Source organism: Biomphalaria glabrata, chromosome 1 (genome assembly GCF_947242115.1).
Source record: "Biomphalaria glabrata chromosome 1, xgBioGlab47.1, whole genome shotgun sequence".
NCBI lineage: Eukaryota > Metazoa > Mollusca > Gastropoda > Planorbidae > Biomphalaria > Biomphalaria glabrata.
This window is the reverse complement of record NC_074711.1, coordinates 24,025,961-24,050,499: the sequence shown is the minus strand read 5'-3', so window position 1 is coordinate 24,050,499 and position 24,539 is coordinate 24,025,961. Positions and strand designations below refer to the sequence as shown.

The 24,539-nt window shown below is 39.0% G+C and overlaps 1 protein-coding gene across 8 annotated transcripts in view; it reads right to left on the bottom strand.

Annotated features, from left to right (window-relative positions):
- LOC106078596 (potassium voltage-gated channel subfamily H member 6-like) overlaps positions 1–24,539 on the bottom strand; it is a 195,222-nt gene that overhangs the window by 96,005 nt on the left and 74,678 nt on the right. The gene's annotated exons all lie outside the window — the stretch shown is intronic.

The window sequence follows — 24,539 nt, the reverse complement described above, 5'->3', positions numbered from 1 at the left end:
ACTGAGAGATAGAGAGAAAACTAGTGTACTGACTGATAGAGAGGAAACTAGTGTACTCACTGAGAGATAGAGAGGAAACTAGTGTACTGACTGATAGAGAGGAAACTAGTGTACTGACTGAGAGATAGAGAGGAAACAAGTGTACTGACTGATGGAGAGGAAACTAGTGTACTGACTGAGAGATAGAGAGGAAACTAGTGTACTGACTGATAGAGAGGAAACTAGTGTACTGACTGATAGAGAGGAAACTAGTGTACTGACTGATAGAGAGGAAACTAGTGTACTGACTGAGAGATAGAGAGGAAACTAGTGTACTGAGAGATAGAGAGGAAACTAGTGTACTGACTGATAGAGAGGAAACTAGTGTACTGACTGATAGAGAGGAAACTAGTGTACTGACTGAGAGATAGAGAGGAAACTAGTGTACTGACTGATAGAGAGGAAACTAGTGTACTGACTGAGAGATAGAGAGGAAACTAGTGTACTGACTGATAGAGAGGAAACTAGTGTACTGACTGATAGAGAGGAAACTAGTGTACTGACTGATAGAGAGGAAACTAGTGTACTGACTGAGAGATAGAGAGGAAACAAGTGTACTGACTGATAGAGAGGAAACTAGTGTACTGACTGAGAGATAGAGAGGAAACTAGTGTACTGACTGATAGAGAGGAAACTAGTGTACTGACTGATAGAGAGGAAACTAGTGTACTGACTGAGAGATAGAGAGGAAACTAGTGTACTGACTGAGAGATAGAGAGGAAACTAGTGTACTGAGAGATAGAGAGGAAACTAGTGTACTGACTGATAGAGAGGAAACTAGTGTACTGACTGATAGAGAGGAAACTAGTGTACTGACTGATAGAGAGGAAACTAGTGTACTGACTGATAGAGAGGAAACTAGTGTACTGACTGAGAGATAGAGAGGAAACTAGTGTACTGACTGAGAGATAGAGAGGAAACTAGTGTACTGACTGATAGAGAGGAAACTAGTGTACTGACTGATAGAGAGGGAACTAGTGTACTGACTGAGAGATAGAGAGGAAACTAGTGTACTGACTGAGAGATAGATAGGAAACTAGTGTACTGACTAAGAGATAGAGAGGAAACTAGTGTACTGACTGATAGAGAGGAAACTAGTGTACTGACTGAGAGATAGAGAGGAAACTAGTGTACTGACTGATAGAGAGGAAACTAGTGTACTGAATGAGAGATAGAGAGGAAACTAGTGTACTGACTGATAGAGAGGAAACTAGTGTACTGACTGATAGAGAGGAAACTAGTGTACTGACTGAGAGATAGAGAGGAAACTAGTGTACTGACTGAGAGATAGAGAGGAAACTAGTGTACTGACTAAGAGATAGAGAGGAAACAAGTGTACTGACTGATAGAGAGGAAACTAGTGTACTGACTGATAGAGAGGAAACTAGTGTACTGACTGATAGAGAGGAAACTAGTGTACTGACTGATAGAGAGGAAACTAGTGTACTGACTGATAGAGAGGAAACTAGTGTACTGACTGAGAGATAGAGAGGAAACTAGTGTACTGACTGATAGAGAGGAAACTAGTGTACTGACTGATAGAGAGGAAACTAGTGTACTGACTGAGAGATAGAGAGGAAACTAGTGTACTGACTGATAGAGAGGAAACTAGTGTACTGACTGAGAGATAGAGAGGAAACTAGTGTACTGACTGATAGAGAGGAAACTAGTGTACTGACTGAGAGATAGAGAGGAAACTAGTGTACTGACTGATAGAGAGGAAACTAGTGTACTGACTGATAGAGAGGAAACTAGTGTACTGACTGAGAGATAGAGAGGAAACTAGTGTACTGACTGATAGAGAGGAAACTAGTGTACTGACTGAGAGATAGAGAGGAAACTAGTGTACTGACTGATAGAGAGGAAACTAGTGTACTGACTGATAGAGAGGAAACTAGTGTACTGACTGAGAGATAGAGAGGAAACTAGTGTACTGACTGATAGAGAGGAAACTAGTGTACTGACTGATAGAGAGGAAACTAGTGTACTGACTGAGAGATAGAGAGGAAACTAGTGTACTGACTGAGAGATAGAGAGGAAACTAGTGTACTGACTAAGAGATAGAGAGGAAACAAGTGTACTGACTGATAGAGAGGAAACTAGTGTACTGACTGATAGAGAGGAAACTAGTGTACTGACTGATAGAGAGGAAACTAGTGTACTGACTGATAGAGAGGAAACTAGTGTACTGACTGATAGAGAGGAAACTAGTGTACTGACTGATAGAGAGGAAACTAGTGTACTGACTGATAGAGAGGAAACTAGTGTACTGACTGAGAGATAGAGAGGAAACTAGTGTACTGACTGAGAGATAGAGAGGAAACTAGTGTACTGACTGATAGAGAGGAAACTAGTGTACTGACTGATAGAGAGGAAACTAGTGTACTGACTGAGAGATAGAGAGGAAACAAGTGTACTGACTGATAGAGAGGAAACTAGTGTACTGACTGAGAGATAGAGAGGAAACTAGTGTACTGACTGAGAGATAGAGAGGAAACAAGTGTACTGACTGATGGAGATGAAACTAGTGTACTGACTGAGAGATAGAGAGGAAACTAGTGTACTGACTGATAGAGAGGAAACTAGTGTACTGACTGATAGAGAGGAAACTAGTGTACTGACTGATAGAGAGGAAACTAGTGTACTGACTGAGAGATAGAGAGGAAACTAGTGTACTGAGAGATAGAGAGGAAACTAGTGTACTGACTGATAGAGAGGAAACTAGTGTACTGACTGATAGAGAGGAAACTAGTGTACTGACTGATAGAGAGGAAACTAGTGTACTGACCGAGAAATAGAGAGGAAACTAGTGTACTGACTGAAAGATAGAGAGGAAACTAGTGTACTGACTGATAGAGAGGAAACTAGTGTACTGACTGAGAGATAGAGAGGAAACAAGTGTACTGACTGATAGAGAGGAAACTAGTGTACTGACTGAGAGATAGAGAGGAAACTAGTGTACTGACTGATAGAGAGGAAACTAGTGTACTGACTGATAGAGAGGAAACTAGTGCACTGACTGAGAGATAGAGAGGAAACTAGTGTACTGACTGAGAGATAGAGAGGAAACAAGTGTACTGACTGATAGAGAGGAAACTAGTGTACTGACTGAGAGATAGAGAGGAAACTAGTGTACTGACTGATAGAGAGGAAACTAGTGTACTGACTGATAGAGAGGAAACTAGTGCACTGACTGAGAGATAGAGAGGAAACTAGTGTACTGAGAGATAGAGAGGAAACTAGTGTACTGACTGATAGAGAGGAAACTAGTGTACTGACTGATAGAGAGGAAACTAGTGTACTGACTGAGAGATAGAGAGGAAACTAGTGTACTGACTGAGAGATAGAGAGGAAACTAGTGTACTGAGAGATAGAGAGGAAACTAGTGTACTGACTGATAGAGAGGAAACTAGTGTACTGACTGATAGAGAGGAAACTAGTGTACTGACTGATAGAGAGGAAACTAGTGTACTGACTGAGAGATAGAGAGGAAACTAGTGTACTGACTGAGAGATAGAGAGGAAACTAGTGTACTGACTGATAGAGAGGAAACTAGTGTACTGACTGATAGAGAGGAAACTAGTGTACTGACTGAGAGATAGAGAGGAAACTAGTGTACTGACAGAGAGATAGAGAGGAAAATAGTGTACTGACTGATAGAGAGGAAACTAGTGTACTGACTGAGAGATAAAGAGGAAACTAGTGTACTGACTGATAGAGAGGAAACTAGTGTACTGACTGAGAGATAAAGAGGAAACTAGTGTACTGACTGATAGAGAGGAAACTAGTGTACTGACTGAGAGATAGAGAGGAAACAAGTGTACTGACTGATAGAGAGGAAACTAGTGTACTGACTGAGAGATAGAGAGGAAACTAGTGTACTGACTGATAGAGAGGAAACTAGTGTACTGACTGATAGAGAGGAAACTAGTGCACTGACTGAGAGATAGAGAGGAAACTAGTGTACTGAGAGATAGAGAGGAAACTAGTGTACTGACTGATAGAGAGGAAACTAGTGTACTGACTGATAGAGAGGAAACTAGTGTACTGACTGAGAGATAGAGAGGAAACTAGTGTACTGACTGAGAGATAGAGAGGAAACTAGTGTACTGAGAGATAGAGAGGAAACTAGTGTACTGACTGATAGAGAGGAAACTAGTGTACTGACTGATAGAGAGGAAACTAGTGTACTGACTGATAGAGAGGAAACTAGTGTACTGACTGAGAGATAGAGAGGAAACTAGTGTACTGACTGAGAGATAGAGAGGAAACTAGTGTACTGACTGATAGAGAGGAAACTAGTGTACTGACTGATAGAGAGGAAACTAGTGTACTGACTGAGAGATAGAGAGGAAACTAGTGTACTGACAGAGAGATAGAGAGGAAAATAGTGTACTGACTGATAGAGAGGAAACTAGTGTACTGACTGAGAGATAGAGAGGAAACTAGTGTACTGACTGATAGAGAGGAAACTAGTGTACTGACTGAGAGATAAAGAGGAAACTAGTGTACTGACTGATAGAGAGGAAACTAGTGTACTGACTGAGAGATAGAGAGGAAACAAGTGTACTGACTGATAGAGAGGAAACTAGTGTACTGATTGATAGAGAGGAAACTAGTGTACTGACTGAGAGATAGAGAGAAAACTAGTGTACTGACTGATAGAGAGGAAACTAGTGTACTCACTGAGAGATAGAGAGGAAACTAGTGTACTGACTGATAGAGAGGAAACTAGTGTACTGACTGAGAGATAGAGAGGAAACAAGTGTACTGACTGATGGAGAGGAAACTAGTGTACTGACTGAGAGATAGAGAGGAAACTAGTGTACTGACTGATAGAGAGGAAACTAGTGTACTGACTGATAGAGAGGAAACTAGTGTACTGACTGATAGAGAGGAAACTAGTGTACTGACTGAGAGATAGAGAGGAAACTAGTGTACTGAGAGATAGAGAGGAAACTAGTGTACTGACTGATAGAGAGGAAACTAGTGTACTGACTGATAGAGAGGAAACTAGTGTACTGACTGAGAGATAGAGAGGAAACTAGTGTACTGACTGATAGAGAGGAAACTAGTGTACTGACTGAGAGATAGAGAGGAAACTAGTGTACTGACTGATAGAGAGGAAACTAGTGTACTGACTGATAGAGAGGAAACTAGTGTACTGACTGATAGAGAGGAAACTAGTGTACTGACTGAGAGATAGAGAGGAAACAAGTGTACTGACTGATAGAGAGGAAACTAGTGTACTGACTGAGAGATAGAGAGGAAACTAGTGTACTGACTGATAGAGAGGAAACTAGTGTACTGACTGATAGAGAGGAAACTAGTGTACTGACTGAGAGATAGAGAGGAAACTAGTGTACTGACTGAGAGATAGAGAGGAAACTAGTGTACTGAGAGATAGAGAGGAAACTAGTGTACTGACTGATAGAGAGGAAACTAGTGTACTGACTGATAGAGAGGAAACTAGTGTACTGACTGATAGAGAGGAAACTAGTGTACTGACTGATAGAGAGGAAACTAGTGTACTGACTGAGAGATAGAGAGGAAACTAGTGTACTGACTGAGAGATAGAGAGGAAACTAGTGTACTGACTGATAGAGAGGAAACTAGTGTACTGACTGATAGAGAGGGAACTAGTGTACTGACTGAGAGATAGAGAGGAAACTAGTGTACTGACTGATAGAGAGGAAACTAATGTACTGACTGAGAGATAGAGAGGAAACTAGTGTTCTGCCTGATAGAGAGGAAACTAGTTTACTGACTGATAGAGAGGAAACTAGTGTACTGACTGAGAGATAGAGAGGAAAATAGTGTACTGACAGAGAGATAGAGAGGAAAATAGTGTACTGACTGATAGAGAGGAAACTAGTGTACTGACTGAGAGATAGAGAGGAAACTAGTGTACTGACTGATAGAGAGGAAACTAGTGTACTGACTGAGAGATAAAGAGGAAACTAGTGTACTGACTGATAGAGAGGAAACTAGTGTACTGACTGAGAGATAGAGAGGAAAATAGTGTACTGACTGAGAGATAGAGAGGAAACTAGTGTACTGACTGATAGAGAGGATACTAGTGTACTGACTGATAGAGAGGAAACTAGTGTACTGACTGAGAGATAGAGAGGAAACTAGTGTACTGACTGATAGAGAGGAAACTAGTGTACTGATTGATAGAGAGGAAACTAGTGTACTGACTGAGAGATAGAGAGAAAACTAGTGTACTGACTGATAGAGAGGAAACTAGTGTACTCACTGAGAGATAGAGAGGAAACTAGTGTACTGACTGATAGAGAGGAAACTAGTGTACTGACTGAGAGATAGAGAGGAAACAAGTGTACTGACTGATGGAGAGGAAACTAGTGTACTGACTGAGAGATAGAGAGGAAACTAGTGTACTGACTGATAGAGAGGAAACTAGTGTACTGACTGATAGAGAGGAAACTAGTGTACTGACTGATAGAGAGGAAACTAGTGTACTGACTGAGAGATAGAGAGGAAACTAGTGTACTGACTGATAGAGAGGAAACTAGTGTACTGACTGAGAGATAAAGAGGAAACTAGTGTACTGACTGATAGAGAGGAAACTAGTGTACTGACTGAGAGATAGAGAGGAAAATAGTGTACTGACTGAGAGATAGAGAGGAAACTAGTGTACTGACTGATAGAGAGGATACTAGTGTACTGACTGATAGAGAGGAAACTAGTGTACTGACTGAGAGATAGAGAGGAAACTAGTGTACTGACTGATAGAGAGGAAACTAGTGTACTGATTGATAGAGAGGAAACTAGTGTACTGACTGAGAGATAGAGAGAAAACTAGTGTACTGACTGATAGAGAGGAAACTAGTGTACTGACTGAGAGATAGAGAGGAAACTAGTGTACTGACTGATAGAGAGGAAACTAGTGTACTGACTGATAGAGAGGAAACTAGTGTACTGACTGAGAGATAGAGAGGAAACAAGTGTACTGACTGATGGAGAGGAAACTAGTGTACTGACTGAGAGATAGAGAGGAAACTAGTGTACTGACTGATAGAGAGGAAACTAGTGTACTGACTGATAGAGAGGAAACTAGTGTACTGACTGATAGAGAGGAAACTAGTGTACTGACTGAGAGATAGAGAGGAAACTAGTGTACTGACTGATAGAGAGGAAACTAGTGCACTGACTGAGAGATAGAGAGGAAACTAGTGCACTGACTGAGAGATAGAGAGGAAACTAGTGTACTGACTGAGAGATAGAGAGGAAACAAGTGTACTGACTGATAGAGAGGAAACTAGTGTACTGACTGAGAGATAGAGAGGAAACTAGTGTACTGACTGATAGAGAGGAAACTAGTGTACTGACTGATAGAGAGGAAACTAGTGCACTGACTGAGAGATAGAGAGGAAACTAGTGTACTGAGAGATAGAGAGGAAACTAGTGTACTGACTGATAGAGAGGAAACTAGTGTACTGACTGATAGAGAGGAAACTAGTGTACTGACTGATAGAGAGGAAACTAGTGTACTGACTGATAGAGAGGAAACTAGTGTACTGACTGAGAGATAGAGAGGAAAATAGTGTACTGACAGAGAGATAGAGAGGAAAATAGTGTACTGACTGATAGAGAGGAAACTAGTGTACTGACTGACTGATAGAGAGGAAACTAGTGTACTGACTGAGAGATAAAGAGGAAACTAGTGTACTGACTGATAGAGAGGAAACTAGTGTACTGACTGAGAGATAGAGAGGAAAATAGTGTACTGACTGAGAGATAGAGAGGAAACTAGTGTACTGACTGATAGAGAGGATACTAGTGTACTGACTGATAGAGAGGAAACTAGTGTACTGACTGAGAGATAGAGAGGAAACTAGTGTACTGACTGATAGAGAGGAAACTAGTGTACTGATTGATAGAGAGGAAACTAGTGTACTGACTGAGAGATAGAGAGAAAACTAGTGTACTGACTGATAGAGAGGAAACTAGTGTACTCACTGAGAGATAGAGAGGAAACTAGTGTACTGACTGATAGAGAGGAAACTAGTGTACTGACTGAGAGATAGAGAGGAAACAAGTGTACTGACTGATGGAGAGGAAACTAGTGTACTGACTGAGAGATAGAGAGGAAACTAGTGTACTGACTGATAGAGAGGAAACTAGTGTACTGACTGATAGAGAGGAAACTAGTGTACTGACTGATAGAGAGGAAACTAGTGTACTGACTGAGAGATAGAGAGGAAACTAGTGTACTGAGAGATAGAGAGGAAACTAGTGTACTGACTGATAGAGAGGAAACTAGTGTACTGACTGATAGAGAGGAAACTAGTGTACTGACTGAGAGATAGAGAGGAAACTAGTGTACTGACTGATAGAGAGGAAACTAGTGTACTGACTGAGAGATAGAGAGGAAACTAGTGTACTGACTGATAGAGAGGAAACTAGTGTACTGACTGAGAGATAGAGAGGAAACTAGTGTACTGACTGATAGAGAGGAAACTAGTGTACTGACTGAGAGATAGAGAGGAAACAAGTGTACTGACTGATAGAGAGGAAACTAGTGTACTGACTGAGAGTTAGAGAGGAAACTAGTGTACTGACTGATAGAGAGGAAACTAGTGTACTGACTGATAGAGAGGAAACTAGTGTACTGACTGAGAGATAGAGAGGAAACTAGTGTACTGACTGAGAGATAGAGAGGAAACTAGTGTACTGAGAGATAGAGAGGAAACTAGTGTACTGACTGATAGAGAGGAAACTAGTGTACTGACTGATAGAGAGGAAACTAGTGTACTGACTGATAGAGAGGAAACTAGTGTACTGACTGATAGAGAGGAAACTAGTGTACTGACTGAGAGATAGAGAGGAAACTAGTGTACTGACTGAGAGATAGAGAGGAAACTAGTGTACTGACTGATAGAGAGGAAACTAGTGTACTGACTGATAGAGAGGAAACTAGTGTACTGACTGAGAGATAGAGAGGAAACTAGTGTACTGACTGATAGAGAGGAAACTAATGTACTGACTGAGAGATAGAGAGGAAACTAGTGTTCTGCCTGATAGAGAGGAAACTAGTTTACTGACTGATAGAGAGGAAACTAGTGTACTGACTGAGAGATAGAGAGGAAAATAGTGTACTGACAGAGAGATAGAGAGGAAAATAGTGTACTGACTGATAGAGAGGAAACTAGTGTACTGACTGAGAGATAGAGAGGAAACTAGTGTACTGACTGATAGAGAGGAAACTAGTGTACTGACTGAGAGATAAAGAGGAAACTAGTGTACTGACTGATAGAGAGGAAACTAGTGTACTGACTGAGAGATAGAGAGGAAAATAGTGTACTGACTGAGAGATAGAGAGGAAACTAGTGTACTGACTGATAGAGAGGATACTAGTGTACTGACTGATAGAGAGGAAACTAGTGTACTGACTGAGAGATAGAGAGGAAACTAGTGTACTGACTGATAGAGAGGAAACTAGTGTACTGATTGATAGAGAGGAAACTAGTGTACTGACTGAGAGATAGAGAGAAAACTAGTGTACTGACTGATAGAGAGGAAACTAGTGTACTCACTGAGAGATAGAGAGGAAACTAGTGTACTGACTGATAGAGAGGAAACTAGTGTACTGACTGAGAGATAGAGAGGAAACAAGTGTACTGACTGATGGAGAGGAAACTAGTGTACTGACTGAGAGATAGAGAGGAAACTAGTGTACTGACTGATAGAGAGGAAACTAGTGTACTGACTGATAGAGAGGAAACTAGTGTACTGACTGATAGAGAGGAAACTAGTGTACTGACTGAGAGATAGAGAGGAAACTAGTGTACTGAGAGATAGAGAGGAAACTAGTGTACTGACTGATAGAGAGGAAACTAGTGTACTGACTGATAGAGAGGAAACTAGTGTACTGACTGAGAGATAGAGAGGAAACTAGTGTACTGACTGATAGAGAGGAAACTAGTGTACTGACTGAGAGATAGAGAGGAAACTAGTGTACTGACTGATAGAGAGGAAACTAGTGTACTGACTGATAGAGAGGAAACTAGTGTACTGACTGATAGAGAGGAAACTAGTGTACTGACTGAGAGATAGAGAGGAAACAAGTGTACTGACTGATAGAGAGGAAACTAGTGTACTGACTGAGAGATAGAGAGGAAACTAGTGTACTGACTGATAGAGAGGAAACTAGTGTACTGACTGATAGAGAGGAAACTAGTGTACTGACTGATAGAGAGGAAACTAGTGTACTGACTGAGAGATAGAGAGGAAACTAGTGTACTGACTGAGAGATAGAGAGGAAACTAGTGTACTGAGAGATAGAGAGGAAACTAGTGTACTGACTGATAGAGAGGAAACTAGTGTACTGACTGATAGAGAGGAAACTAGTGTACTGACTGATAGAGAGGAAACTAGTGTACTGACTGATAGAGAGGAAACTAGTGTACTGACTGAGAGATAGAGAGGAAACTAGTGTACTGACTGAGAGATAGAGAGGAAACTAGTGTACTGACTGATAGAGAGGAAACTAGTGTACTGACTGATAGAGAGGAAACTAGTGTACTGACTGAGAGATAGAGAGGAAACTAGTGTACTGACTGATAGAGAGGAAACTAATGTACTGACTGAGAGATAGAGAGGAAACTAGTGTTCTGCCTGATAGAGAGGAAACTAGTTTACTGACTGATAGAGAGGAAACTAGTGTACTGACTGATAGAGAGGAAACTAGTGTACTGACTGATAGAGAGGAAACTAGTGTACTGACTGAGAGATAGAGAGGAAAATAGTGTACTGACAGAGAGATAGAGAGGAAAATAGTGTACTGACTGATAGAGAGGAAACTAGTGTACTGACTGAGAGATAGAGAGGAAACTAGTGTACTGACTGATAGAGAGGAAACTAGTGTACTGACTGATAGAGAGGAAACTAATGTACTGACTGAGAGATAGAGAGGAAACTAGTGTACTGACTGATAGAGAGGAAACTAATGTACTGACTGAGAGATAGAGAGGAAACTAGTGTTCTGCCTGATAGAGAGGAAACTAGTGTACTGACTGATAGAGAGGAAACTAGTGTACTGACTGATAGAGAGGAAACTAGTGTACTGACTGATAGAGAGGAAACTAGTGTACTGACTGAGAGATAGAGAGGAAAATAGTGTACTGACAGAGAGATAGAGAGGAAAATAGTGTACTGACTGATAGAGAGGAAACTAGTGTACTGACTGAGAGATAGAGAGGAAACTAGTGTACTGACTGATAGAGAGGAAACTAGTGTACTGACTGAGAGATAAAGAGGAAACTAGTGTACTGACTGATAGAGAGGAAACTAGTGTACTGACTGAGAGATAGAGAGGAAAATAGTGTACTGACTGAGAGATAGAGAGGAAACTAGTGTACTGACTGATAGAGAGGATACTAGTGTACTGACTGATAGAGAGGAAACTAGTGTACTGACTGAGAGATAGAGAGGAAACTAGTGTACTGACTGATAGAGAGGAAACTAGTGTACTGATTGATAGAGAGGAAACTAGTGTACTGACTGATAGAGAGGAAACTAGTGTACTGACTGAGAGATAGAGAGGAAACAAGTGTACTGACTGATAGAGAGGAAACTAGTGTACTGACTGAGAGATAGAGAGGAAACTAGTGTACTGACTGATAGAGAGGAAACTAGTGTACTGACTGATAGAGAGGAAACTAGTGCACTGACTGAGAGATAGAGAGGAAACTAGTGTACTGACTGAGAGATAGAGAGGAAACAAGTGTACTGACTGATAGAGAGGAAACTAGTGTACTGACTGAGAGATAGAGAGGAAACTAGTGTACTGACTGATAGAGAGGAAACTAGTGTACTGACTGAGAGATAGAGAGGAAACTAGTGTACTGAGAGATAGAGAGGAAACTAGTGTACTGACTGATAGAGAGGAAACTAGTGTACTGACTGATAGAGAGGAAACTAGTGTACTGACTGAGAGATAGAGAGGAAACTAGTGTACTGACTGATAGAGAGGAAACTAGTGTACTGACTGAGAGATAGAGAGGAAACTAGTGTACTGACTGATAGAGAGGAAACTAGTGTACTGACTGATAGAGAGGAAACTAGTGTACTGACTGATAGAGAGGAAACTAGTGTACTGACTGAGAGATAGAGAGGAAACAAGTGTACTGACTGATAGAGAGGAAACTAGTGTACTGACTGAGAGATAGAGAGGAAACTAGTGTACTGACTGATAGAGAGGAAACTAGTGTACTGACTGATAGAGAGGAAACTAGTGTACTGACTGAGAGATAGAGAGGAAACTAGTGTACTGACTGAGAGATAGAGAGGAAACTAGTGTACTGAGAGATAGAGAGGAAACTAGTGTACTGACTGATAGAGAGGAAACTAGTGCACTGACTGATAGAGAGGAAACTAGTGTACTGACTGATAGAGAGGAAACTAGTGTACTGACTGATAGAGAGGAAACTAGTGTACTGACTGAGAGATAGAGAGGAAACTAGTGTACTGACTGAGAGATAGAGAGGAAACTAGTGTACTGACTGATAGAGAGGAAACTAGTGTACTGACTGATAGAGAGGAAACTAGTGTACTGACTGAGAGATAGAGAGGAAACTAGTGTACTGACTGATAGAGAGGAAACTAATGTACTGACTGAGAGATAGAGAGGAAACTAGTGTTCTGCCTGATAGAGAGGAAACTAGTTTACTGACTGATAGAGAGGAAACTAGTGTACTGACTGAGAGATAGAGAGGAAACTAGTGTACTGACTGATAGAGAGGAAACTAGTGTACTGACTGATAGAGAGGAAACTAGCGTACTGACTGAGAGATAGATAGGAAACAAGTGTACTGACTGATGGAGATGAAACTAGTGTACTGACTGAGAGATAGAGAGGAAACTAGTGTACTGACTGAGAGATAGAGAGGAAACTAGTGTACTGACTGATAGATAGAGAGGAAACTAGTGTACTGACTGATAGAGAGGAAACTAGTGTACTGACTGATAGAGAGGAAACTAGTGTACTGACTGATAGAGAGGAAACTAGTGTACTGACTAAGAGATAGAGAGGAAACTAGTGTACTGACTGATAGAGAGGAAACTAGTGTACTGACTGAGAGATAGAGTAAACTAGTGTACTGACTGATAGAGAGGAAACTAGTTAACTGACTGATAGAGAGGAAACTAGTGTACTGACTGATAGAGAGGAAACTAGTGTACTGACTGAGAGATAGAGAGGAAACAAGTGTACTGACTGATAGAGAGGAAACTAGTGTACTGACTGATAGAGAGGAAACTAGTGTACTGACTGATAGAGAGGAAACTAGTGTACTGACTGATAGAGAGGAAACTAGTGTACTGACTGAGAGATAGAGAGGAAACTAGTGTACTGACTGATAGAGAGGAAACTAGTGTACTGACTGATAGAGAGGAAACTAGTGTACTGACTGAGAAATAGAGAGGAAACTAGTGTACTGATTGATAGAGAGGAAACTAGTGTACTGACTGATAGAGAGGAAACTAGTGTACTGACTGAGAGATAGAGAGGAAACTAGTGTACTGACTGATAGAGAGGAAACTAGTATACTGACTGATAGAGAGGAAACTAGTGTACTGACTGATAGAGAGGAAACTAGTGTACTGACTGATAGAGAGGAAACTAGTGTACTGACTGATAGAGAGGAAACTAGTGTACTGACTGATAGAGAGGAAACTAGTGTACTGACTGATAGAGAGGAAACTAGTGTACTGACTGATAGAGAGGAAACTAGTGTACTGACTGATAGATAGAGAGGAAACTAGTGTACTGACTGATAGAGAGGAAAATAGTGTACTGACTGAGAGATAGAGAGGAAACTAGTGTACTGACTGAGAGACAGAGAGGAAACTAGTGTACTGACTGAGAGATAGAGAGGAAAATAGTGTACTGACTGAGAGATAGAGAGGAAAATAGTGTACTGACTGAGAGATAGAGAGGAAAATAGTGTACTGACTGAGAGATAGAGAGGAAAATAGTGTACTGACTGAGAGATAGAGAGGAAAATAGTGTACTGACTGAGAGATAGAGAGGAAAATAGTGTACTGACTGAGAGATAGAGAGGAAAATAGTGTACTGACTGAGAGATAGAGAGGAAAATAGTGTACTGACTGAGAGATAGAGAGGAAAATAGTGTACTGACTGAGAGATAAAGTGGAAAATAGTGTACTGACTGAGAGATAAAGTGGAAAATAGTGTACTGACTGAGAGATAGAGAGGAAAATAGTGTACTGACTGAGAGATAAAGTGGAAAATAGTGTACTGACTGAGAGATAAAGTGGAAAATAGTGTACTGACTGAGAGATAAAGTGGAAAATAGTGAAGAAGTTCTCCTATGAACAATTCCTAAGACTCTAAAGGACATGAATTTCCAAGCAGGTTGCCTAATACCTTTTCTTTTGGAGGCTCATTGTCGTCCAAAGACTACAGATGAGTAAAGAAGTCCACAAAACCAAGAAAACCCAGTTACGACCTACATATTCTGCCCCCACGTCATGCCGACAAAGCCGTTGACAGCCGAAAGTTTATTTAATTTGTTTTTCGTCTTCTACGCCTATCTTCGTCAAGGGATGTATGTCCCGCGACATTTTCTTGAGAGTGCACCAGCTGCCTCGCCATTTTGAAACGGTCATTAATCCAATAGTCTCTCTCTCTCTCTCTCTCTCTCTCTCTCTCTCTCTCTCTCTCTCTTTATATATATATATATATATATGTATATATATATATATATATATATATATATATATATATATATATATATATAGTTAGATAGATAGATAGATAGATAGATAGATAGATAGATAGATAGATAGATAGATAGATAGATAGATAGATAGATAGATAGATAGATATACATATCTTATCTTATCTCATGTTATAAAATACAGACGTTACTTCAAAAAAGAATATAATTACGTCCTAGCATCTAGTTATGAATGTTAACCAATGACTTAAATTCAGCCAAGTCATTGGTTTTGCTGGCTGGCTCAGGCAACCCATTCCATGCTCTAATAGCACTAGATAGATAGATACATATAGGAAGATGTTAAAATATTCTAAGGTGTTTAAATATTCTTTGTTTAAAAAAAGTAAAAAAGATAGTGAAAAGTGTGTGTGTGTGAAAGAGAGTCCTTTTAGGTCAGCACGACCAACAGTATCGCTAGGTTATCAATTAAGGTTATCAATTAAGGTTATCAAATAAGGTTATCAATTAAGGTTATCAATTAAGGTTATCAATTAAGGTTTATTGTGCAATGCAGGATATTTATTAGTGACAGTTCCGAATGTTAGCAGAACTGATTTTACTTTCTGAAGTTTTAGCGTATAACAAATCGAGACAACGGTGCATTAGCACGTCCAGGAAACAGGCCTGTTTTTGTTTCAAAATATTGATTGGAAGTTGGATCTGTCAGTCAGAGAGAATGCTCATAAGAAACGAACACAAATATGCATCGATCTGCACAAATTGAGGTCAATAATTACTGACAAGGCCGAACGGAAGTGAATGTTTGTCGCTAATGCTATCAATTTCAGACAGTCTTTAGAACCCAAATCCCATTGGCCCCTCCAGCCTTCTACACCGCTAACAAAAATGTATCCTGGATTTATTTCAAGTTAATTATTTCTCAAATCATGATTATTGTGTGCTAGCAGCAGCCAGTCAAACTATGAAAGATAAACGAATTGTGTGGGCGAATACAAAGGTCAATCCCACGAAGGATCAAGCCTAGATTCAAAGTTTCGTAATGCTCGTTTCTTTAGAAAAACTCCCGCAGGACGGTAGGGGATTAACATCGGACAAGGCTCCAACTCGTGAAGACGGCATGGCGTGCAGCTAGTAGGCCCTACCGCAAGGCTGGCAGCTAGTATCACAAGGCAGGCAGTACCACAAGGCAGGCAGCAAGTTGTACGTATCAATCAAGTACTATCTTGAATTTGACCCTACATCTACCACCTAACAGCTGCGGTGTAGAAAACGCTCCAGCCATGTTTAAAAATGCGACCCCCTTTTTTTTTCTAGAAACAAAAATACATTAAGACTGAGCAGGACACTGTTCCAAAAAAGCCCATTGATTTAAATCCATCTTTTGTAGCCCATTCCATTTTTCTAATTCGCGCAGTTGTTGTAACCTTCACGTACACCTATGAATCATGCACTAAGAACACTTTCGGATTTACTTGCATTCAGAAATGGGGCATCTTGGTTCTTTGTGGTAAGCATTAAAAACTGATCCTGCATCTGCGACGATTATAATTGATGAGCTGCTGAAGGTATATTACAATGAATAATGTACTTAATCACTAGGTACGTTAATTTCGTCACTGCATCAATCAATCGCTTAACCACTTCTCACCACACACTCCATAACGCCTCTAGCGCCCCCCTCCCAGTGAAAATGTTTTTAAAATTAACTTTTTTAATTACCGGAAATAGATCTACTTACAGGGCGGGCTATTCGACTCGAAACAAATATTACAAACAACCCGCGAAAATTCAAGGCTAGAAATGAGCAGACGCTTATGGAAAAAAATCGTGGCAATTCCTTGCACGCTGCTCTATTTTATTTGTTCGAGTTCTCAAAATAATTTCTTATGTACGAATATCGTTTATATTTCAAAAGGATAATGGAATCATTAGAAAATATTCAAAATATCAAAGTAATTTTTTTTCCTATTTAATAATTAAAAAAAAAAGTAACCTTGGAATACTATTTTGGCCGACCCTTAAGTCGGCCGCCTGCGTGCAATGCACACATTGCACAATATCTATCGGCGGCCTGTTTACTGCCCAATGTTTGACGTAGTTTGACCATGGGATACTTCATCTGATGCAAAGCTCCTACATTCTTAAACCAGTATTTCATTATGACAATAGAAAGAGCCAAGGGCCTAACGTTATGAAGGAGGACGTATTTCTGATGGGTCTCTTTCTGTCGGTAAGAACAAACGGGTATTTAAACAGTTATTGAAAGGTGGCAAACATGTTTTAAGGAGAAAGAAAGAAAAACGTTTGGCAGAATGTCTTTTAATGCAGTGTGTGCTATATATAATTAATAAATCAAGCATTGGGATTGTTTTCATCTTTAAGAAAAGGTGCTGGGTTGAAGAATGGATGTTTGTATGTATTAAAGAAGGTGCAGAACTCAGCAGTTAAGAATATTGTCGGATGAAAAGCTACATGGAAACTCTTTATAATATTGAAAGAAATCGGGATAAAGAAGAATGTGCTACGAAGTGGATGTTTCTCAATGTATTCACCCTGAAAGTCTCTGTTGAGCTAATCCTATTCTCTAATAATTAGTTGAATTGTTGGTTTTGTAGCATTGCTTGATTGGAGTAATTAGGACAGCCAGGTGGTCAACAAAAACCACACAATGTATGTTCGTCTAGCTTCCGTTAAGCTGTCGATATCATCTTCAAATTGTTCCTAACAATTTTGTTGTATGCAAACATATTGGAGCAGAAAAATAATACAATTATTGCAGTGTACATTTTAACGTCAAAAGAAAACGATCTATAATATCTATCACATTCTTCCGGAAAAACACAGTTTCATTCTTAGTTGTTAATAACTGTCGTAGCAAGTTAACAAGTAGTTTGGGCTGGACTGAAGCTGGACTTTTTCAACATGCGTATTTCTGCATCTGATTTCCGTTGACCGATCATTTCATCCCCGGTCATTTCATCGTTGGTCACTTCATCACCGGTCATTTCACCGTTGGTCTCTTCATCACCGGTCATTTCATCCCCCCAAATTTTTTTTCTTAGTAATTTTGTAATTGTGCTGTTCAGACTTCGCCTTTAAGCCCTCATTTCATCTAATATATAAATATGTTTTTTTTTAGAATACTTGTTGATATTTTTGACCTGCTATCATAACGTTTCTAGTGTTCCCCCTACTGTCTTCAAACTTGTTGAGAATATAGTTCAATAAGTAGATGTATTGTAATGTGAAGTTTGTATTTAGTTTTATTGTTTCTGTTTGTTGTAGGGATGTCAATATTATCCTGGGCATATTGCGTGATGTCATGATCAAAGGCCAAAGTGTGGTGGAAGTAGTGGAGGCCATCTTTCACTTTATTTGTCAATCGTTCTATCTTAAATAGGAGCCTCTTATTTCAAACCCGGATATAACGTTTTATTTATAAACGCTGACTTCAAGAAATACGCAACACTGACCAAGAAATTACAAATGTAAAGCAATACGAACCAAAGAATCGTCTTCTGTACCTACTAGCAATAACCTATCTTAGTGATTTCAATTAACACGCAAAAACAATTTTTACATTAGCTCTCTATCTATAGATGTTATTTTTTTTATACTGTTTTTGACATTCTATTCTATTCTTATTTATTTATGTTAATTCTTTTTGTCATTTAAATTACAATAATTGTATGAAATATTGTTAATTTCATACTTTTTACAATTATTACTTGATGGATTAGAGGATGAAATGACCAGGGGATGAAGTTACCAGGGGACGAAGTGACCGGGGATGAAGTGACCGGGGATGAAATGACCAGGGGACGAAGTGACCGGGGATGAAGTGACCGGGGATGAAATGACCGGGGATGAAGTGAACGGGGAAGAAGTGACCGGGGATGAAGTGAACGGGGATGAAATGACAGAGTATCTAATTTCCGACACTTGAAACTAAACAATGTAGGACGTAAGCTGACCGATGCACAAGAAGGAAGTTTAAATACATGTAATACTAAAGATTGACCAGTAATACACTGACTTACAAATAACCAACACGGTAATGATAGATTTTCTCGCCGCCAAGATGTTCAGTTTGTTTTGCAATTCTAACAAAACATTTAGCGACAAAAAGTACCACGACGACAAAATATCGACGCTAAAACGACCGTCAAGACGTCCTGCTTCAACCCCTCCACTGGTCCACAAAGAGATTTAACCACAGATTTGGGCTATACAAAAATAAGTTTTAGAAAATTGGACAATACGTCACTGTATCGTGCACTCTTTTTTTTTCTCTTTCAATAGACGTTTCAAATGAATGTTTCATTGTTCTTGGAGGATTTTGCAAATTTACATATGCATTAATATGACATTTGTTTTTCATGCGTAGAAACTTTAAAAATTCTTTTTTTTTTCTAATAATCAGATTATTCTACTCGATTATATGAATGCTTTTTTTAGTGCTTCTTTTATCATCGAAATGTACTGTCATTACATACGCAATCCACCACTGTGGGAGACGGCGGTGCTCATCCAGGTCCCCAGCTGGCTAAAAAGGAGGGGGCGCGAAAGAATTTTTTTTCATTGGAGTTGGGGAGGGGGGTTCACTGGTAAAAGTTTGAGAAACACTGTGCTAGTGACATGTAAGAGATTCATTCATATGTTAGTCGCTCCTAAGAAACTCAGTTTTGTACTAGTCACAAGGGTTGGTAACATGACCATTAACTTCTAAGAAACTCAGTCTTGTACTAGTCACACTATATGACCATTAACTTCTAAGGAACTCAGTCTTGTACTAGTCACACTATATGACCATTAACTTCTAAGGAACTCAGTCTTGTACTAGTCACACTATATGACCATTAACTTCTAAGGAACTCAGTCTTGTACTAGTCACACTATATGACCATTAACTTCTAAGAAACTCAGTCTTGTACTAGTCACACTATATGACCATTAACTTCTAAGAAACTCAGTCTTGTACTAGTCACACTATATGACCATTAACTTCTAATAAACACAGTCTTGTACTAGTCACACTATATGACCATTAACTTCTAAGAAACTCAGTCTTGTACTAGTCACACTATATGACCATTAACTTCTAAGAAACTCAGTCTTGTACTAGTCACACTATATGACCATTAACTTCTAATAAACACAGTCTTGTACTAGTCACACTATATGACCATTAACTTCTAAGAAACTCAGTCTTGTACTAGTCACACTATATGACCATTAACTTCTAAGGAACTCAGTCTTGTACTATTCACACTATATGACCATTAACTTCTAAGAAACTCAGTCTTGTACTAGTCACACTATATGACCATTAACTTCTAAGAAACTCAGTCTTGTACTAGTCACACTATATGACCATTAACTTCTAATAAACACAGTCTTGTACTAGTCACACTATATGACCATTAACTTCTAAGAAACTCAGTCTTGTACTAGTCACACTATATGACCATTAACTTCTAAGAAACTCAGTCTTGTACTAGTCACACTATATGACCATTAACTTCTAAGGAACTCAGTCTTGTACTAGTCACACTATATGACCATTGTTTTTGCTAACGAGCCGCTAGACACGCCCACAAATTCTTCACTTTCATATTTTGAAAAGTGCATGCACCGCAGCTGTACAAAGTAGCAACAGTACAAACTGTGTTGTCTCCCTTGACACCTAATCACAAGGTACTCCCACCAACTTATCCTCGTAAGACAGCTGGCAATAAATCTCTGTTTCCCCCAATCGATATAATGCTACATTTACACCAATTTCACGATCGATGCTAGTGTTCGGATTGTATTCACTCCTCCATCCAGAATCTTGAGCTGGTCCAAGAGAGCACACCTTACAGGTGTAGATCAGGGCGTGTAGTGGTCTGGTTGGACTAACGGCTGAGCTTACACGTAGGCAAGCAGAAGATTTAATATCTCAGACATTAAACGCAATATTTCACCGCTATCTATATTGAATAGACGTATAGACTGATTAAGTCTTGACATTATTTACTTTATGTCGTAATAGAATCGGACAAAAACAATGTCAAATTTCTTTATGCCTTTGGCTCTTTGATGAATATCAAATTATTAGCCCAGATATTGTCAATGAGACTACAAAAGAATGTCTTTATAACTGTCTAAAAATTTAAATATACCGATCAATTAGTTTACTGTGACTAAGTCTGATACAACAAGATGTGATTCTATTACAAATTTCAATGTGTTATTTTCAGCTTAAAAACCTTAGCAATAACCTCCATGACTGGTAGGCCTATTTTCTATTGGGAAAGTCATTTTACAATTTGAATTTCTAGCATGAATTGTTGAAAGTACAATTATATCCACTGTAAACTATTTATGTGATAAGTCGGTTTGTAACCCTATAAAATCCTTGTAAATTTGACCAAACTGTCAGAATACCAGAACTACCTCCTTTCTTCAACTCGTCTGTGACCTATCAGAACTGTGCAGATTTAACTGTCAGTGAGCCATTACCTCTGCATAAACTGAAATATTCAGTGACCTATTAATACTGCACGAACTCAAATGCTGGAACCTATATTTTTTTCCAGCACTTTGTTAAACATTAAACATGGAAATTTGACGTACCCGTTTTAAACAATCAGATAAAATAACTTAAAGAATTCATTCCATTTAAGTATAATAAACACGTACACATACCATTCAAACCCTTAAATAAAAACCCATTCATTTGTTATGATAAGAAATTGAAAGCCCCACCAGCTATTTTCATTTTTCAAAGTCAAAATCTAAAAATGAACCAGTCGAAGACGGTGTAGGAGCAACACCATCAGACGAAGACTGCTACCATCAGACGAAGACTGCTACCATTAGACGAAGACTGCTACCATTAGACGAAGACTGCTACCATCAGACGAAGACTGCACTCATCAGACGAAGACTGCTACCATCAGACGAAGACTCCAACCATCAGACGAAGACTGCTACCATCAGACGAAGACTGCTACAATTGATCGTCCAGACATGAGCCACGTCAACTAAAAAATGACCAGCACGAAGAACGCATACATAATTAATTGCCAATCGCTCGTCCTCATTCCCCAGCCTTTGATCAGATCTCCAACAACTAAATGCTATACTTTGGTCAGGTGTTGAAAACGATCTCTCAGAGATTATGTGTGTCCATGGCCTACATACATCTACTCAATTCTTAAGGGACAGTCCGGAAAGGTATTTGAATATAGCATACAGCCAAAATACAGTATCGAAAATGTTTTCTGGGGATCGGGGATTGATGACAAAAACATCTAGAAATTCCCAAGATTTTTCAATACAATTTAGGTCTATGTTTCGATTGGGAGCGAATCTAAAGCTTACAACTATCAATGTTACTCATTAATAAGCGCAGTTAATTTTTTAAAAATATTAGTTTTTTTAAACACGTTTTTCCAAGATCCAGAATGAACATCGCTAAGGACTTGTTTCAATGCAGACGATTAACACTAATTACTTAGATCTACCACTGACAAAACGCAAAATAAAAATAAAAATAATAAAGTTTTTTTTTAAATTAGTTCATATTTTTTTAAGCTTATCGTGGTCTATAATTTGCCATTCATGTCTTGTAATGCTTCTTTATTGCAAGAGTCTTTCTAGTGAGCTTCTTCCAATCATTCATCTTGGAACTAAATCTGTCTACTATTTCACATTTGCATATTTCACATTTACATATTTCAGACATCAGTGGTGCTACCGCATGCTGTTCATTAGCAGCATAGCAAACTAAAACACTGCACTAAACCTTCAAGTCTACATAATATGGTGCGCACAGTCTTCAGGCACGTCTATTTATTTATTCAACTCTCAATTCAATAGAAACATTGGAGTCGAGTGCGGGAATTCCCGCTGAAGCCGTGACACGTAATGAGTTCAAATTGTGTTTTCTTTGATGTCAGTTCAGAACAATGTCATTGAGAAAATGACGTCAGCCAAATGAAATTTTAGATGATTAAGCAATTCTGAAAACTTGTAACGGTCAAATCATAGTTTTCACTAATTGTCATATTAACTAGGGATTTTTCCCAGATATATTAATAAACTTATCATTTTTTAGGAGAGCCTTTTCAAATTACAAAAACTTATATCTTTTAACTTTTAAAACCCATGAAGAGGAATTGGTAAAAATACATGGAAATGGGAAATTATAGGGAGTTCCAAAATATTGAAGGCTAGATCTATTTTGCTAGATGAACGATAATTAGCTTCTATTTTTACTTTTTCAAAGCGAGACATCATTAGCTAGGCTACTTAATGAGCGTCAATAGAACTCTCAGCAACACAAACTTCAAAGTCAGGACAAAGTTGTTATTTTTGTTATGTAGGCGTATAGGTAAAATTACTAAATATATACAGAAGTGTGTTTTTTTTTTCTTTTTGCTTTTCAAGTCACGCTATATCGCTAGGCTGATATCTTGTAGGAGAAAAAAAGTGTCGGTTTGGCTGAGGGTGGGTAGGCCAATCTAAATGATGGGTCAAGACTTGTGCAGTGATTGAATGATTTCATCAGTTGTGTTATTTAACATTTGACCGTGCCAACATGGGACGTTTAATTCTTTTCGTGTTAACTGACCTTAGTATGTGAAGAGTTTTGGGAGACTTGTAAATATAGCAATATAGGAAACTGTAATAAAAAGAGGTGCAAGAGGTACTCAATGAATACAAGCTCAATCCATTACTTTGTTTTGTGCAGACTAGATGAGGTCGAAGAGAATTGACTCATACAAATGTCAGTATTGTGACCTCAAAGCCAAGAATATACATTTTAACAGATTCCATCGGGACAATAATGAAAATGTTTCAACTATAAGTGCTTCTGGAATTCATGGGCCAAAATGTTAGTGGGTCGGAATGGGGCGTTATAGTGCGGGCCGTCCCAAGATGCTTATTTAGTCATCAAGGCTACAACTGACGGGCTAAAGATCTGTGCTGCAGAGACTACATTGGTAGACTGCGGACCTTTCGATTGAAGGGTGCAAAAGACAGAAACAAAAGAAAAGAATTATAGAATTTAAGGTCCCAAAAAGTCAGTGGTTTAGGTGAGGGCGTTCTACTAGAAAATGTGTTTGGGTGGAAAAATGTTGCGAGGCTTTCCATTGAAAGATGGGAAAAAAAGTGTTTCAATCAAAATAGGCATATACCATATAGTTCAACATAGCGAAGCACGACAATTTGCTAGTATATATATATAAATTTGCTTGGATATATTGGCTATATATAAATAGTACAAAAACGTAGCGTGGTAGTTGTTAGCTTCTCCCAGTGCAATATGTCCAATACAATGTCTAAACAGTCAGGACATCCTGAAATCTAGTCACGACAAAATTGACGCATACTGTTCACAAGAAGAGTTATGCTGAGACTGAAACTCTACGCCACAGTGTCTAGAGTGTTGCGTAATTGACCATCTAACTTTTGGTCTGCTTGCACAATAAGACTTTGTACATGATGACGTAATGCTTCAGCGAGTGTACATATAAACTAAATAGAAGGGTTCAAAACCTTATATGTGGCATATATTAAACATTTGATAGATCCAATTCATAATGCGCCCCCGACACATACACGCTCTAATATTTTGGGCCCGTTAATTTTAGTATCACTTTTACTTAACCGTTCCCCCTCCCCCCGCCCCCCGCCAACAACAAAAAGTGAGTCCTTCCTACACATTCCCGTCCACCTTTTCTACATTTCTCTCTTGGTATTTTGTTCTCTAGAAAGCAA